Source organism: Thunnus albacares, chromosome 8 (assembly GCF_914725855.1).
Source record: "Thunnus albacares chromosome 8, fThuAlb1.1, whole genome shotgun sequence".
Lineage (NCBI taxonomy): Eukaryota > Metazoa > Chordata > Actinopteri > Scombriformes > Scombridae > Thunnus > Thunnus albacares.
In genome coordinates, this window is record NC_058113.1 from 31513313 (window position 1) to 31528865 (window position 15553).

General features: G+C 37.5%; 1 long non-coding RNA gene across 1 annotated transcript; it reads left to right on the forward strand.

Annotated features, from left to right (window-relative positions):
- The first annotated feature begins 6915 nt into the window (after positions 1-6915).
- Positions 6916-10565, forward strand: LOC122987693. The gene is made up of 3 exons (XR_006404560.1): positions 6916-7460; positions 7694-7806; positions 9546-10565. It is a non-coding gene; the product is annotated as an uncharacterized LOC122987693 (long non-coding RNA).
- The last annotated feature ends 4988 nt before the right edge of the window (positions 10566-15553 follow it).

Below are 15553 nucleotides of genomic sequence, written 5' to 3' on the forward strand. Positions count from 1 at the left end.
AGTAGTTCAATTTTTATTACAACCATAAAATTTCATGTTTTGTCCCTGCATAACAGTGATGAAATGCCAAAACAGAACAAGTGTATGATAACTCTTTTACAATATGTTCTTTTCAGAGCCAAGCATGGCTGCTGGAGTAGGCTATTTGATTCTCTGTAAAGGAATAATAACTCAAATAATGAAATTCCTGCCTACATAAGTATTAAATTGCAGTGAGAAAGAACAAGAAAACACCAGAGACACAAGGAGTGTAACAAATAGTTGTTGAAGTTAAAATTTAAGATATACAACCCAAACAGAAAGCAGAGGATAAATGCTTAAAATATCATTAATGGAGGATATGAAATCATAAGGGAAGTGAAAGAGTGTGTCAGTGTGGTAATGAGTAGGAGAGTGTTTACTTCTGTGTGTGTGAATGCTGCCTGTAGAAGAACCTAAATCAAATGAGGGTCTCAAAATATCTGGAAATAAAATGCAAACTTTTCCATCACACAACTCATAACAATAGCAAACAGTTGCTTATATCCACATCCAGCAGTTACAGAGCAACATTATCATTCATTTAGAGTTGTGTTTCTGTCCATCTGGTGAATATAAGTCCAATATTAACTCTCTTTTAGCTCTGTTTTTGCTCTCTACCAACTCCTGAGGGAAATATCTGGCTCTTAAGCTGCTAAATGCTCCACTATGTTCACCAGCTAGTCTAAGGTTAACTGTGTGTTTTTGCAGTTTGGTGCTGAGCAGGTAGTGTACAGTTGGTTTTTAGAGCTTTTTCTCTGAAATCAGCTGCCTGCTGCAGCTGAAAACGACACTATAAGAGCACTGAGAGTCAACCAAAATAGTTAAGTTGAAGCCGGACAGCTAAACAATGAGCTGAAACTCGCTATAAAGCTCCATAAAACTGAGGGGAGTCACTGATAATTCTCTGTAGGCTCATCACTACCAGCCACAGCTAACACATTGATTTGATACATTGTTTTTAGAAAAAAATATCAATTATAGCCACTTTAATTGTGATATCTCAGAGATGTTAATGTGAAGGAATGTATTCAGTATTTGGCACCACAAAACCAAAACACATGTGTTTAACTGCTGCTAACAATGGCACTAACCAAATTACTATTTGCTCACACGCTAAAGTGCTAACATGCTAAATGGATCATCAGTGATCTAACAACAGCTAGTTAGCACTGTGAAAACATACTAACAGCACCATCAGTGATCTTTCAACAGTACAGCTGGTTAGCACTGAGCTAAAATGCTAACACACTAACATGCTAAAAACAAAAATCCTCATACCTGCCCAGCTCCATAGTTCAGGTGTGATGTTGTTTTGGGAGCCATTATTTAGTGGCTTTTTGAGGAACTGTGTTTGATTTAGCTCTACATTGTCATCAACAATTAGTGATGTCTGTTGAGCTTCCTCTGTCAAGTTCCTTTTTCTTATTGTTTTGGTTACAAATAAACCAGACACATAAATAGCATAGTACTTCCTGTGCTTTTTTTTTTTTTTTTTACAAAAAAGAGCTTTAACATACTCTCTGAATGTTCAGAATAACATAGATGTACATACCTTAGTTTGAATCACTGATATTAGATGTTTTGGAGGTAGAAGGTTGTCTCCTGGAGGTGTTGCACTCAATAATTGGTAATATTAACAATATGTATACTGTGTTGTCATGACCAACACTTCTTCTTTGTCATCTGCAGTTTGTGACTTGTTGCATCATAATACGTTGGCCTAAATACGGAAACATGTATTTATACACCCCGGCATAAACACCAGATAGGCAGTTGATGACCACAACTACAGAGACAATTCATAGAGCAAAATAGTACCTTCTCTAACCACTGATTCAACACTGTCACTGTAAGAAGAATGGAGACTGGAGACTATGTAAATTCACCAGTGGACAAGAGGAAGAACGGAGGGGACAGGAAAGAAAGTAATTCAGGTCAGAATATCTTCTATAAGTTAATGTATTCTTTGGTTTTTGACTTCTGAGCATTTACTTCTTCTGTTCTTGTATTTTTTTTTGTTTTGTCTTTGGTGTTAACTTTGACCCATTTCTTACTTTAGACAGGTAGCTTTTAAATTTGTTTTTAAATGTTTCACTTTTATTCTGGTAAAGCTTTAATTTACAGTCTCTTAATATTGTACTAATTTCCTGAAATTTGCAGGTATTTCACAGTTAATTTTACACACAGGATGGTGCAATTTAAAGATAGTTAAGTCAGTTAAGATAGTTGACATGCATGCAATATATTTAGATTCATATGTAGTTCTTATTTTCAAAAATTCTCATAAATCAGATTTTTAACAGTTCTTTAACAAAAAAACGTAATTGTCAGTGCATCAGTTTTTTTTATTTGAAATGATATATTAGCATATTAGGTTGTTTCTTTTAAAAAAAACAAAAAAAAACCCAACTAATCTAACTTTTACTTTCAACTGTTGAATACCTGCAAAATTCTCCGGCAATCCGTATAAAATTAAAGGACCCGTAAAACAAAGTATTACTGTATTTTTTGATTTTCAAGTTAATTTCCTTTTTTCCAGTCCAGCCTGTGCATACATTGTTCTCAAATCTTTAGCTGGGATTTAAAAGTGGTGATAGATGGAGATTATGTGACTGTGTGTCTGGGAGTAACAAAGGAAAAAGCTCAGTCACCTTTGCATTTGGACAGAGAGCGTATGACAGAGAGAAGATCAAAGGATCTGAGGGGTCTGTGTGTCGAATATAGACTGAGGAGATCAGAGATGTAGGTGGGTCGCAACTTTAAAAACAAAACAATCTTAAAATGAAAAATTGTATGTAAAGATAGAAGATGTGATTATTATATTATTGTCTGTCTGACAAACATGTGACATGTCAGTGTGCATATTATACCATCTCCAACTACTCACATTTTGGTTAGAAGGTGAGTTATTTTCATAAAGCTTGTGCTTTGAAACTCTGAATTTAAATTACATAATAGATGTCACTATGTCTAAAGTGCACCAGTGGTTCCTTTCAAATGTTTAAAATGTGAAAATTGTAAATGATGGGCAGCAAATGAAAGTAATAGTAATCAGAAATATTGCATCAGTGACATTTTTCGGGAATTTACCTAGAGTTCCTTTAATACAACCACTTCCTCTTAGTTTTTGATGTCATCTCCTTACAGAGTCATAGCTCTGGTCTTCTGTGTGTCACTCTGTCTGCGGTTTAAGTTTATTAATAACACAGTTTAGATTAAGGACATAGTTTAGATCAATATACACAGTAATAAAACACAAAGTAGGGAAGTAAATCAAAGTGTAATGGCAATTTTTATTTTTCAATGTCCTTTCTTTTCCTGTTTTTCCAGTTTGCCAATAATACACAGGTAGGTTAGGTTAGGAGTGATCTTACGCAGATTCAAAAACAGATTTCCCAGTCGGTTGGCTGCCGTTTAGTTTGTTGTTTTAGTGAAGTATTTGTACATGTCATGAAACATACCGGGTTTCTGTCCGGCCAGCTGTAGTGTGCGTCTGTTACCGGTCTGGTAAGAACTGTATGTGCTCCACCTGCCTATGCCCCTACATACACAACCCTGTGCATCTAATGACCGCCACCCAGTGTCCAAAATAATACTGCAAGTTATGACTAAACAAATGACATGCCAACAATCAACATACACAAAGTGAAACAGAAATGAAAGATGCCGTTACCAATTTGAAGTGGAAAACAAATAGAGTTACGTAAACATAAAAAAACACAACAAAATAATTTTTAATACTTAGTATTTTTATATTTACAACGTATGAAATCACCTGTGTAATGTAAAAGGGGGTCGTGCAAAGTGATTAACTGACAGAATGATCATTTTCACTGAGATAGTGAAGACTAAAAGCTAAAAGGAGTGAGAATATTGGCTTTATATTTGTCGGGTGGCCAGAAACTCCAAATTAATGATAACGTTGCTTCAAATGAGCTCGATGTGTAAGTAGGCAACTGTTTGCTAACATGTTCACCATAGCAACTTAGTGTGATAGTGATAATACATTAATGATGTGTTTACAGCTGTTGTGTTAACCCCAAATGGCCAAATTAAGAGAAAGAAAGAAAAAAAAAGTACACAATTCTTCCTAATACAGGTAATAAAATCATTGTGGGTTGTGTGTGTTTGTTTTTTTTCCAGGACAGCTGAAACTCTACAGGGTGGTTGGCGTGAGCTTTGGCTTTCTGTGCATCATACAGACAGCTCTTAATGTTTCTCTTTGGCTACAAGCCAGTGAGTATTAACCCCCACCTTCCACATCACACAGCAAAAAACCATAAACACACCAGTTGAGTAACACTGCAGATTTCATGTGAAACTTGACATTTCATGTGAAACTTGAATCCGGCTTGAGTCCAGCTATGCAATGTTGCAGAGTCGGACAGAAGTGAATCTTCTGTCTGACTGTTTTGAAATGCTACAGAAAATATTTTTTCATATTTTCTTCACCCTAAAAGCCGGTAGATTTCCTATCCAGTCTTTCGTCTGCAAAGGCAATGTTGAGCATGGTGCACACATCTAATGCTTCCTGTATATGCAATAAATTAACCACTATTTCCATGCCACTTGGTTTTGCACACACTTCAGTACATTAGCTGTGGCAAAATATTATAAATGCATTTGTTACTGGGTTGCTATATTTGTAGGAATTTGTGCACTCAAATAGCTTTATGATTTTATGGGGGAATTATGAGTTATTATTGTGCACAACTCCAACATGAAATTATTCGTCCAGTGACATAACTCATATTAGAGTAGGTATAATAATAAGGAAATAGTCCTTCTTGTTGGCCACACAAGAGAGATCAATTAGAATTATCATTGTTATTAATCTTAATTATGATTTTGCAAGGGTATAAGTCTTTTAATGTTAAGTTACTGAGATGCAAGCACAAGAAAACACAAACAAGTCCACTTTAATTACATATTATTTACAATTACACATTTATTACTAATACTATAGCTACAAGTAGTAAACACTGAAACATTTTACAAACAAGAGGGAAAGGGAAACTGGCACATAAAGCTATGGCTAGTGAATGATTCGAATGCATGATGCAGAGTTATCTATTGTGTAGCTGGTATGAAAGACCTGATAAACAGATGAGATGACTGTTACCTGAGAAGCAATGAGTCAAATCAACGGTACAACTTAGTTCTGAATTGCCAATTGAAATTACAAATCATGAAAGCACCAAGGTTTAAGCAAGTGGATGAAGGTTTTGTACGAATATTTGCTTGTTCCCTCGGGTGGCTTCTTGTGGAGAACGGGGTCTGTAGTGCTGGGATGAGGAGCTGGAGTCTGGATCTTGTAATGATGAGTGAGTCGACCAGTCCAGACTTGAAAAGTTCCCATTGGAAGAGAGCTCCTGGTTTATACTCTCATACTCTCCTAGGCTTGACCCTCAACTTGTGACTCTAGATTCTGAGGTTTCACCTCCTATTGTTCTGAGTCACATTTTGAGACTAGCAAAATGCAAGCTTTCCACTGGCATGACAGAAAGCAAGAAGACAAAGACAAAAGCAAGAAGAAACCAGCAGCCAGCAAAAAGCAGCAGCCCAAAGCAGCCTAGAGTCTCAGATAAGACACTTTTTTAAAGTTTCGGTCTGCCTGCCCAGAAGGTGCATCCTAGCCAATCCCAAATGGTACTATCAAATCATACAATGTGAATTGGTCTTCCCTTCTTGCTGGTTTGTGTAGCTTGAAGGATCAAAGGCGGTTTGGGTCAATGGGTTGGTTTGGTGACCATGCAGGAGATAGGGATTCCTTATCTGATCCTTCCTGTTTGCGAGAGCTGGTCTTTTGCTTGAGGCTTGTACTGTCTGTCTTCGAAACATGCAGGGACTTTACCCTCCAATGTCTCAATATTTATGTATGTATATGTATGTATTATAGACAACCTATCAACAGTTAATATTCCTGATAAACTGACAAATATTGCAGTCTTATCTTCACTATCACCAAGTAATCAGTCCTTGTGAACTGGCAATCCAAAAACAAAATTACACATGCAAAATGGAAACCCAAAATCACTACCTCCCTCAAGAACAAATTAGACTAATTTAATCAAAGCTGGATCCCAATAAATAACTCCCTAAAGTTGAACTAATGTTGTTCCCATCTCCACTTTTTATTTGTGTTACCCAACATAAGAGATTTTTCAGTGAGTATTTCTGTTGATACTTAAGTGGGACTTGCATTCTTACAGTTAATGTCCATAATTCCAGCTGTGACTAATTCTTTTAGGCTACCGTTAGCTGCATTACTATGTAAACTTGTTGGTTATCTCCTTCACCTAACGGCAGGGCGCTGAGACTGATTCCAAGGGACTACATTAAGACTTTCCTTAAAAGCATAATTCGATACTATGTGCTTAAAGTACAGAGCTTGAGCAAGGAGGTGATTAGCTTAGCACAGTATAAAGACTGGATACAGAGGGAAACAGTGAGCCTGGGTTTGTCAATACAGCAAAAATATTCCCACCAACACCCCCGAAGCTCACTAATTAATTTGTTGTGTCTTATTTGTTTAATCTGTTAAAACAACAAATTGTGGTTTTACAGGGAGTTTGGGTAGATGTTTCCACTGTTCCACCGAAGAGTTTCGAGCACAGTAGTGTGTTTAGAAATGTCTCCAAAGAGTAAAAACAAGGATCATGTTTTCAGTCATCTGAGAGTATTCCCAGTATGGCAGACACAACTGAGCATGTGTGGGAACATTGGGAACTTGTTGTGCGACGTATCCCAACCTCTTGACTTTGTACTTAATTTCTCAAAGAATGTCAGTATAGAGTCAAGAGGTTGTGATACGTCGCACAACAAGCTAACGAACAATAAGAAAAATATAGAAAATCACCAGCCATATCCTGTAACCCTTCTTCATTCTTCCAGGCTTATTTAAGCAAAAATAATGTGCACATTTGCAAGAATCTTGACATTTTGAATGGTTTTTATTCCTTTATTCTGTGTTGGATTTCCTGCTTGGTGCTGTCATATCTTGTCCTGCCTTGTCTTATGTCCTGTCTTGTGCTGTCATACTATGTTCTGTTCTGTCTTTTTTTCTTCTGTTTTGCATTAACCTATCCTACCATGACTTGTCATCTGTCCTTCTACTCCTGGCCTGTCCTATCATGTCTTGTCCTGTCCTGTAATTTATGTCCTGTCTTCTCCTTTCCTCTCCTGCCCTGTCCTGCCTTGACTTATGTCCTGTGTTGTCTTGCCGTGCCTTGTTTTCTGCCCCGTCCTGTTCCATCTTGTCCTCTTTTGTCCTGTCCTGTACCTAAACAGCACAATACTCAAGCTGTCCCCAGGGATGGTGGCAATACATGTCCAACTGTTACCAGCGTTCCTACATGAGAAAAAACTGGATGTATGCCAAACGAGACTGTATGGAAAAAGGAGCTCATTTGGTGATTTTAAATGACCAAGTGGAAGAGGTATTTATGATTTTCTTATACATACTTTATATTCTGTATTTCCCTGCAGCCATCAAGGCACTGTTGAAGCAGCTAGCAGATTAAGAACCCTTCTAATTGTTCCAATTTCACCATACCTTTGTCTCATCTCATCCTGTCTTGCCTCTTCCTGTCCTCTCTGTCTAAATTTGACTGCGACACCCCTCGCTTACCCCAACTCATAAAGCATTTCAAAATCAATTCCTTCCCAACAGAAGGTTGTCCGTATTTTTGGAGGTTCTGTCCAAATGTGGATTGGCTTGAGCCATCGAAAAGACACATTGACGCGCTCGTGGACATGGGTGGACCACAGCCAACTGACTTTCCCGTAAGGCTTTTTGAATAATTATGTATAAAATGATGATGAAATGATAAGTTTCGGCACACTCACACCTTATTACATTGTGAAGCATGTTTTAAAGTTGGCCCAGTTTGTGCTTCTAGTGTATTATCATACCTAAGAGTCACACAGGTATTCTTTGGTTTCTCTACAAGATAATTAACTGGTGATGTTTGCAAGTGTACTTACTGTTATTCTTTCTTAGCCCACTTCCCAAGTTGCACCTCTGTTTCCAAATCAAAATAAATATGGCAGCACAACTACCTAGATAGGAAAGTGAGTCACAACTTGGGAAAAAAGTATCCTTCATGTGTTTTTCAACATTGCTGGCTAATTATCTTTTAGAGAAACTGATGGTTATCTCTGTGACCCACAGGCACAAATTGAGACTAGTTCTAACTACACATTGAAATTTAGACACTTCAATTCTATTGAAACAACAGTTAAATGAAACTTAGACATCTAAAAACTTACATCTTTCAACCAAATGTGCCCCAGATTTTAACTAGACTTCTTTTGACCTACAAATCACCAAATCGATGCTTTGATGGTTGATTCTAATAGCATCAGTGACAGGCACTGAGGATGTTGCTGGTCTGGAAGTCCATAAGATAAGCAGGTATATAAACAGATGAATATGGGTGCCTCAAAGGACGCAGAGTAAAAACACTTGCCCATACAATTCAGAAAAAAAAAGGAATAATTGGAGATGTTTGGGTCATAGCTTTAGGGTCCCTTGTAATGAATTTCCAGCAGATTAGATGCCACAAGGTTTCTATTTGTTTCATTTTGACTTAAAGGACAAGTTCACAATTTTTCATATCTGTCTTAAAACAATAGTCAAGAGCCCATGAACATTGAAATTGTTTTTTCTTGCCATAATCATTCTTCCTACTGACCATTAGAGGATCCCTTCATAATGCACTTACAATGTAAGCGATGTGGGCAAAATCCGCAGTCCTCCTTCTGTGCATTTAAGTTTAACTGAAGCTGATATGAAGCTTCAGCCATCCAAATGAGTCCCTCTCTATCTCCAAAGTCCCTCTTTTTGTTACTGTACTTCCACTGCAATCAAGGCAGATGGCTGCCCAAGTGGAGCCCGGTTCTGCTCAAGGTTTCTTTCTGTCAAAGGGGACTTGCTGCTGTCACCAAGTACTTGCTCATGGGGGAATGTTGGGTCTCTGTAAATTAAAGAGTACGGTCCAGACCTGCTCTATTTGAAATGTGCTCTGAGATAACTTCTGTTGTGATTTGGCGCTATATAAATAAAACTGACTTAAATTGACTTGACCACAGCTCAACAGGGAAACACTGTCCGAGGAAACATAAAGAGGGAATTTGATGCTAAAAAGACTGTAAATGTGTCAGATATCCACTTGATATGACTAATTCAGACTGCTGAAGCTGAATATAAGCTTCAGATCAGCTTTTAAATGCATTTTTTGCACAAAATGATCGTTTAACAGCCATTATGAACAGGAGGAATGGAGGAAAACCTCTTTCACTGCTTATATGGACACCTGACTGTTGTTTTAAGACAGACTTCAAAAACTGTGAACCTGTCCTGCCAGTTAGAGCCTATTCCATCATGCATTGGGTGAAATGCAGGGTACACCCTGGACTGGTTGCCAGTCTATCACAGAGCTAACACATATATACATACAGTATACAGACAAATATATTCAACCACCAAATTCACCAAAACAGTGTTTTTTGTTGTTTTGTAGTAACTGGAAGAATTGGAAGCCTCATGCTTGGAGCAGTCAGTCCAACAGCTGTGCATATGTTGACCAAGCTTCGTCACACTGGTTCCTGGATGCTTGTCAAACACAGTACTATTGGATGTGTGAGAAGGAGCTGAACAATAGGTCTAGCTGACCTGAATAAGACTTGCAAAACAAATTTTTCTGCAAACAAAACTCTGTTTATTAATCAGTCCCTCTCTCTTGCACACACACACACACATATACTGTGTGTATTTATGCTGTTTGCACATTTAATTCATATTCATTGTCAATTGTAATGAATTCCTTATAATCCACCTCATCATGATTTATTGATTAATGTGTGCTTTTTATTACGTTAAAAACAAAATCTTTTTTTCTCTAATATCTCTTGTGTTAATGTAAGACCGCATGGTTTCCATGTAATCTCTTCTACTGTATGTGTTCCATATCAATGACAGCGCTTGATTTGTTCCAATTATGTGCACCTGACACTGTTTAAAAGACCAGATTAGAAGAAGCTGGACTGTGACTATAACTGAGCCCACAAAACATTTGTGCTTGTCACTCCACAAAATCTTGCCATTGATATGTTTATGTAGCCTTATGACAGTTTTAAGTTGTATTTAGAGATGTGTTTTTGTTTGATATCAATATCACTGTATTACAACATTCAGTTTCTGTCACTTTAAGAAGTTCAGTTTTGTCTCAAACTGTACAATTTCAAGTGCTTTCCATTCATAAAATGTATTAATCACCAAAATGTTTTGAGAGTATCAGTAAAAGTGGAATGAAACCCCTAAAACATAGAGGGCATTGTGTAAATAATGAGTTGTACCAACTGCTGGTGACCACTAGGTGGTGCTATTTTTTAAAATATTTTTGGCATCTAAAGATACCATAGATTGAATTCCTGTCTTATCTCTGTACACTTCATGTTTATTGCATTACATTGCACAAAATGACTGAGTTGATTTTGATTTTGGCCTCCATCACTTGCATTGAAAGCACATTTGAAAGAGATCTTTTAATAGCCAGTATGAACAGGAATGATTACAGCGAGGAAAACCTCTTTCACTGTTCATTTAGACACCTGATGGTTGTTTTAAGACCCACTTGAAAAAATTTACAGAGTCCTTTAAATCAGTCATCTTGTGCAGCATTTCCCCTCTTTTACCTCGAGCTTGCTATATCCTTGAGTCCTAGATGAAGCTGAAATTGAATGTATTCTGAACTGATATCTCTTTGTGATACTTTGCTTGAAATAAACCTCAAAAGTTGATGGTCTATAATATTAACAATTGGCACTATCTACTAATTACCCCCTTACAGTCCGGTCTCTTTTATACATTTGCATAAGAAGACATTGGTCTATTGTTGCTTTGTGAGTCACTCTGGATAAGACCTACACCTAAATGACTAATGTGTATAATGTAAATGTACTGTGCATCGTTGCAGCCTGAGCTGCTTTTTGTGAGCTGTCCCTGAAAAGAACAACGTGTCCCAGTTCCTCATCCTGTCATGAGGAAGCAGAGAGGAAGCCAAAGAGACAGGGACAAAAGGGTCAGGTGCCCAGCCTTGCATCAAGGTCTCCCTCATACACGCAGCAGGAATCATCCACGTACCTCTGCCTGTGTGCTGTTATGTAACATCCTGAGGAGTATACACCCTGATTATACAGTCACTGCAGTTCACAGCTTGTCTCCCACCAACAGTTGATTCATTTTAGCCATGAGCACAATGTTTCCCTAACCTTCAAGGCTAAAAGCTGGTGTTATTCTATTCTTTTGTTATTGTCAGTAGACCTGCAATGATTAGTCATTAATAGATTTGTCAAATTGCCAAAAATTCTCTGGTCCCAGCTTCTCAAATGTGAATATTTTCAGGTTTCTTAAGTCCTCTATTATAGACTGAATATCTTTGGGTTGTATTCTGTTGGTCGAGACAAAACAAGACATTTTAGGTTGCATCTTGGACATATTTAACCATTTTCTAGCATTTTATAGACCAAATGAATAATCAAGAAAATTATCAACAGATTAATCAATAAGGAAAATAATAGTTGCAGCCCTAATTGTCACCAAATCCCATGAAAAGACTACATCCAAAACTGTGTTTGTTGACCCTTCTATACTTTGTAACTTCCCTGGCACTCAGCTCCAAGTCCATTGGTTCTGAATATGTAAATCTTTAAAAGCAGCTCACAAACACATAATTTCATTTTTTTTAAAGGCTCAGTAATTTCCTAAACAGCGAGGCACTGTGTGTGTGGTCATTGAAATGAAATGAAGGAACATGTCACCCGGTGCAACAGTGTTACTCGTTGATGTGTTTTTAATAGTTTTTGGACAACAATGGAGGCCTACAGCACAGAGGAATAAGATATATCAGCTTCTCGCAGACAATATTTGTTAGTTGGACCAATTCATTGTTAGTTTTGGTCTTTTCATGGGATTTGTTGACAACAATAAAAATGTAGAATATTGCCTGCCTTACCCTTTTTAGTTGCTTGAACTTATGTTCAATGAGCCCATTATGTTTTGACTTCTCTTGTGTACAGGTGGAAATTTTGACTTCATGCATAGACCTCATGGTTATGCCAGAGAAATGGTCAATGTGCCATTGAAAGCATGAGGAATCATCATCTAGAAATCATGAATAAAAGGCAAATTGAATGTCAAACTAGACAGTAGTTGTTAAATTTCAGATGGTCGTAACTAAAGATGATGATCAGTATTTATACCAAAAAATTTGAGAGAAATATTACTTGTCATATTAACTAAATTATCCCATCACTGTCTAACTATAATATGTAATAGATTAAGAACTGAAAGTAAATGACTGTGTAGGAAGGACTTTTACTATACAAATAAAGTCCACTTTCTGTGTAACACCATTTGCTTGGGATTGCAGTGCCTTTCCTTCTCTACGATCAAATGTGGCACCTTTCCCTCTTGACTATCTAGGCATTTAGCTGACACTCTTATCCAGAGCCACTTACAGCAAGGAGAGAAAGCTTAAATACATTTAAACAGATACAATCTGCCTCTCTTCTGCCGTGAATACAACCATTGTTTGGCTGGTAAGCTGACTGATACATATAACACTTAACACATTGTAAGTCTGTCCACATTGAGTTAAATTTGCAGTTTAGCCATTTAGCTGACACTCTTATCCTGAGTTACTCACAATGACAGCAAAAGCAGGAGTAAGTTTTATTTCTGAGATCACCAACATTACAAAGCAAACATGAGTGAACGGAGGAAAATCAAATGGGGAGATAGCAGAGTGAGTGCAGGGTACAATAATGAGACCAGCAGACAACGTTTTCTCAGGCTTGGTCAAGCGTTTCCTTTATCAAGACAAAACCTCCATGTTTTCAGTGGATTATCAGGAATCCGCTGACAACGTTCTGTCCTGGCAAGTCCACATGAGGGCTGGAATATTTCAAATATTTGTAAAATTGCATAACAGAGACATGATCTTATTCTGTGATACAAATGTCATGTCTCACATTTTTTCACCCAAAATTTAAACATTTATCCAGTTCTCTATCTCCAGTATATCATGTTTTCTAATTTTAATGTCAGTCCCATTATAATAAGATTGTAACATGAATAAATGCGTCAATTAATAATGAAGAAATAAATCTGGTGATTTTCTATATTTTTCTTATTGTCAACAAATATAATGTGCCAAGATATTGTGTGTGTATCCAAAACCTGATATATCTTATTCCTCTGTGCTGTGAACCTCAGTTGTTGTCCAAAAACTATTTAAAATGAGCCAATGAGCCCCGATGCTGCACAGGGTGACATGCACAGGGTGTAATCTTGGTCCCAAAGATTACTGTCTAATAAGTTTGATTAGAAATGGGTCCAAAGGCTATTAACAGGGATCAGGGCCGGCCCTGTCTATGTCGGTGCCCTAAGCGAGATGTTAGATTAGAGCCCCATTCTACCGCCGCCAGCCCAAACTCACATCACTCCCCAAAACTACAACACCACATGCTTTTCAATTGAGCTTGAATTTAATAAAGAAGATAATATGTAAGTTAAATAAGTTAAAATAACTACAATTGTGCTTGCAAAAATTATAAGAATAAGAAATAACTTTAAAAAGTGCAGCAATAGTACCTCCAGTCCTAGAACTTAAACAAATGAACTCACACTAAAATAAAGTGCAACAATTGTACCTACAGTTCAAACAAAGTCCTCCCAGTCCTCCAGACAAGAAGGCAAGTGGGGGTCAGATCACCATTCAGTGACTGTTTGGTGGCATGGCCTGAGGTAGCACATGAAGTCTGGTGGCTGTCAGGCGTAAACTCACTGACCAGTAAGGATTTGAAAAACAAACCAGATGAAAACCCATGCAAGTCAATGGGTAAAAAAAAGAAGAAAAACATTATGGGGGAACAAGTACATATGCTATGCTACATAAAGCTGTATAAAACTGTAAGCACACCTGTCATTATCAAGTGGGACATGTGAAAGTTGGTTTGGTGCAACTTTGCTACTTTTTCTTTTAAAAATACACACACCTGGCCTTCTTTTAGGTAAAGTCATCCATGGCATTAACAAAGGACAGACTCTGAGACACCTCATGATTTATACTTGAAACTACAAGTCCACTGGGACACTCTTTGGTCATTGTAGACCTCAAGTAGGTCTTGATAGGTTTAAGCTTTGAAAAGCTCTTCTCTGCAGCAGCAACTGTGACTATAAGTTTGTAGGTAATAATGTCAGTCACCCAAAAACTTATAGTTAAGTTTGAGTGACAGATCTCATCTTGTCTAGTGACTGTAGTAATTCTGACCCAGAGCAGTGGTGCAGTTCAGATGACATATATATGCCAACAAATCTTAATTTGGAGGAGGTTGGCTGGTTGAAGGTATTAATCCAACTGCGGACTGCTGTTCATTTGTTTGAACCAATCTCTGAACTAAAAAATGCCACTCTACTAAACAGATGTATATAATAAGAGAAAACATCACTGATTGAAACTTCAAGTACAAGTAAATGATAATCAAAGCAGTGCAGTGCATTGTTGAGAGTGTACTCAGGCTGCACTCTAAATAAATAAAAGTCTAAATAAATACACACAAATAGAACCCAAGTACTAAATAGATACACTTGTTAAGGTAACGTTAAACAATACTGTAACAAACTGTTTTATATTTTACTCAGACTGTAAAAAATAATGGACGTAGCCACGATGACCTCACCCATTAGTTTGTAGACTCCCATTCTGAAGCCTCGAGTTTGCATTTCGACTGTTGCCATCTTGGATTTTTGGGGCCAGAAGCCATATTTGGACAAGAGAGTGAAACTGACCCTAACGCTAGCTGCTAGCTTGGTTAGCATGGTGCATTTACAGTCTATGGTTAACTGAGATAATGATAATGCTAATGCTAATTTTCAATTGCGAAAAACAGGCCTAAAACCATTAAAACAAAATGTACTTACTGGAAAAAAACTGAACATCCGACTCCTTAGAGGGACTTTTAGTAAAACCAAATGCTGAACAAGACTTTTTTAGGCGACCAAAATGTAGCAATTAACTTTCATGAACTGAAAACACACAGAATAGCGATGGCTACGCCTAAGCCTATACTCTGTGAATCTGGGGTTATGCCATGGTTATGTCACGTAACCGATGTTGTGGACGTGGTAGTGACTTGCCTGTGACGGCACCCACCTGTTACTCAAAGCAGCCACACTCTTAATTATGCATAACTTTAAGCCTTAATAAAATTTGAATGGATATAAAAATTCACCTCCGTACAGTTGTCATGAATGGGGAAATTAGCTATAGAGACCAAAACCATTTTTTGTACCAGGCTGTAAACATGTTTATTTCTGCTGTAAAGTATGTCATTTTAACATGGGGGTCTATGGGGATTGACTCGCTTTTGGAGCCACCCTCCAGTGGCCATTCAGGGAACTGCAGTTTTTGGCACTTCCATGTTGGCCTTATTTTTCCAAGGCTGCAGCTGGACCTTACTCCATTTT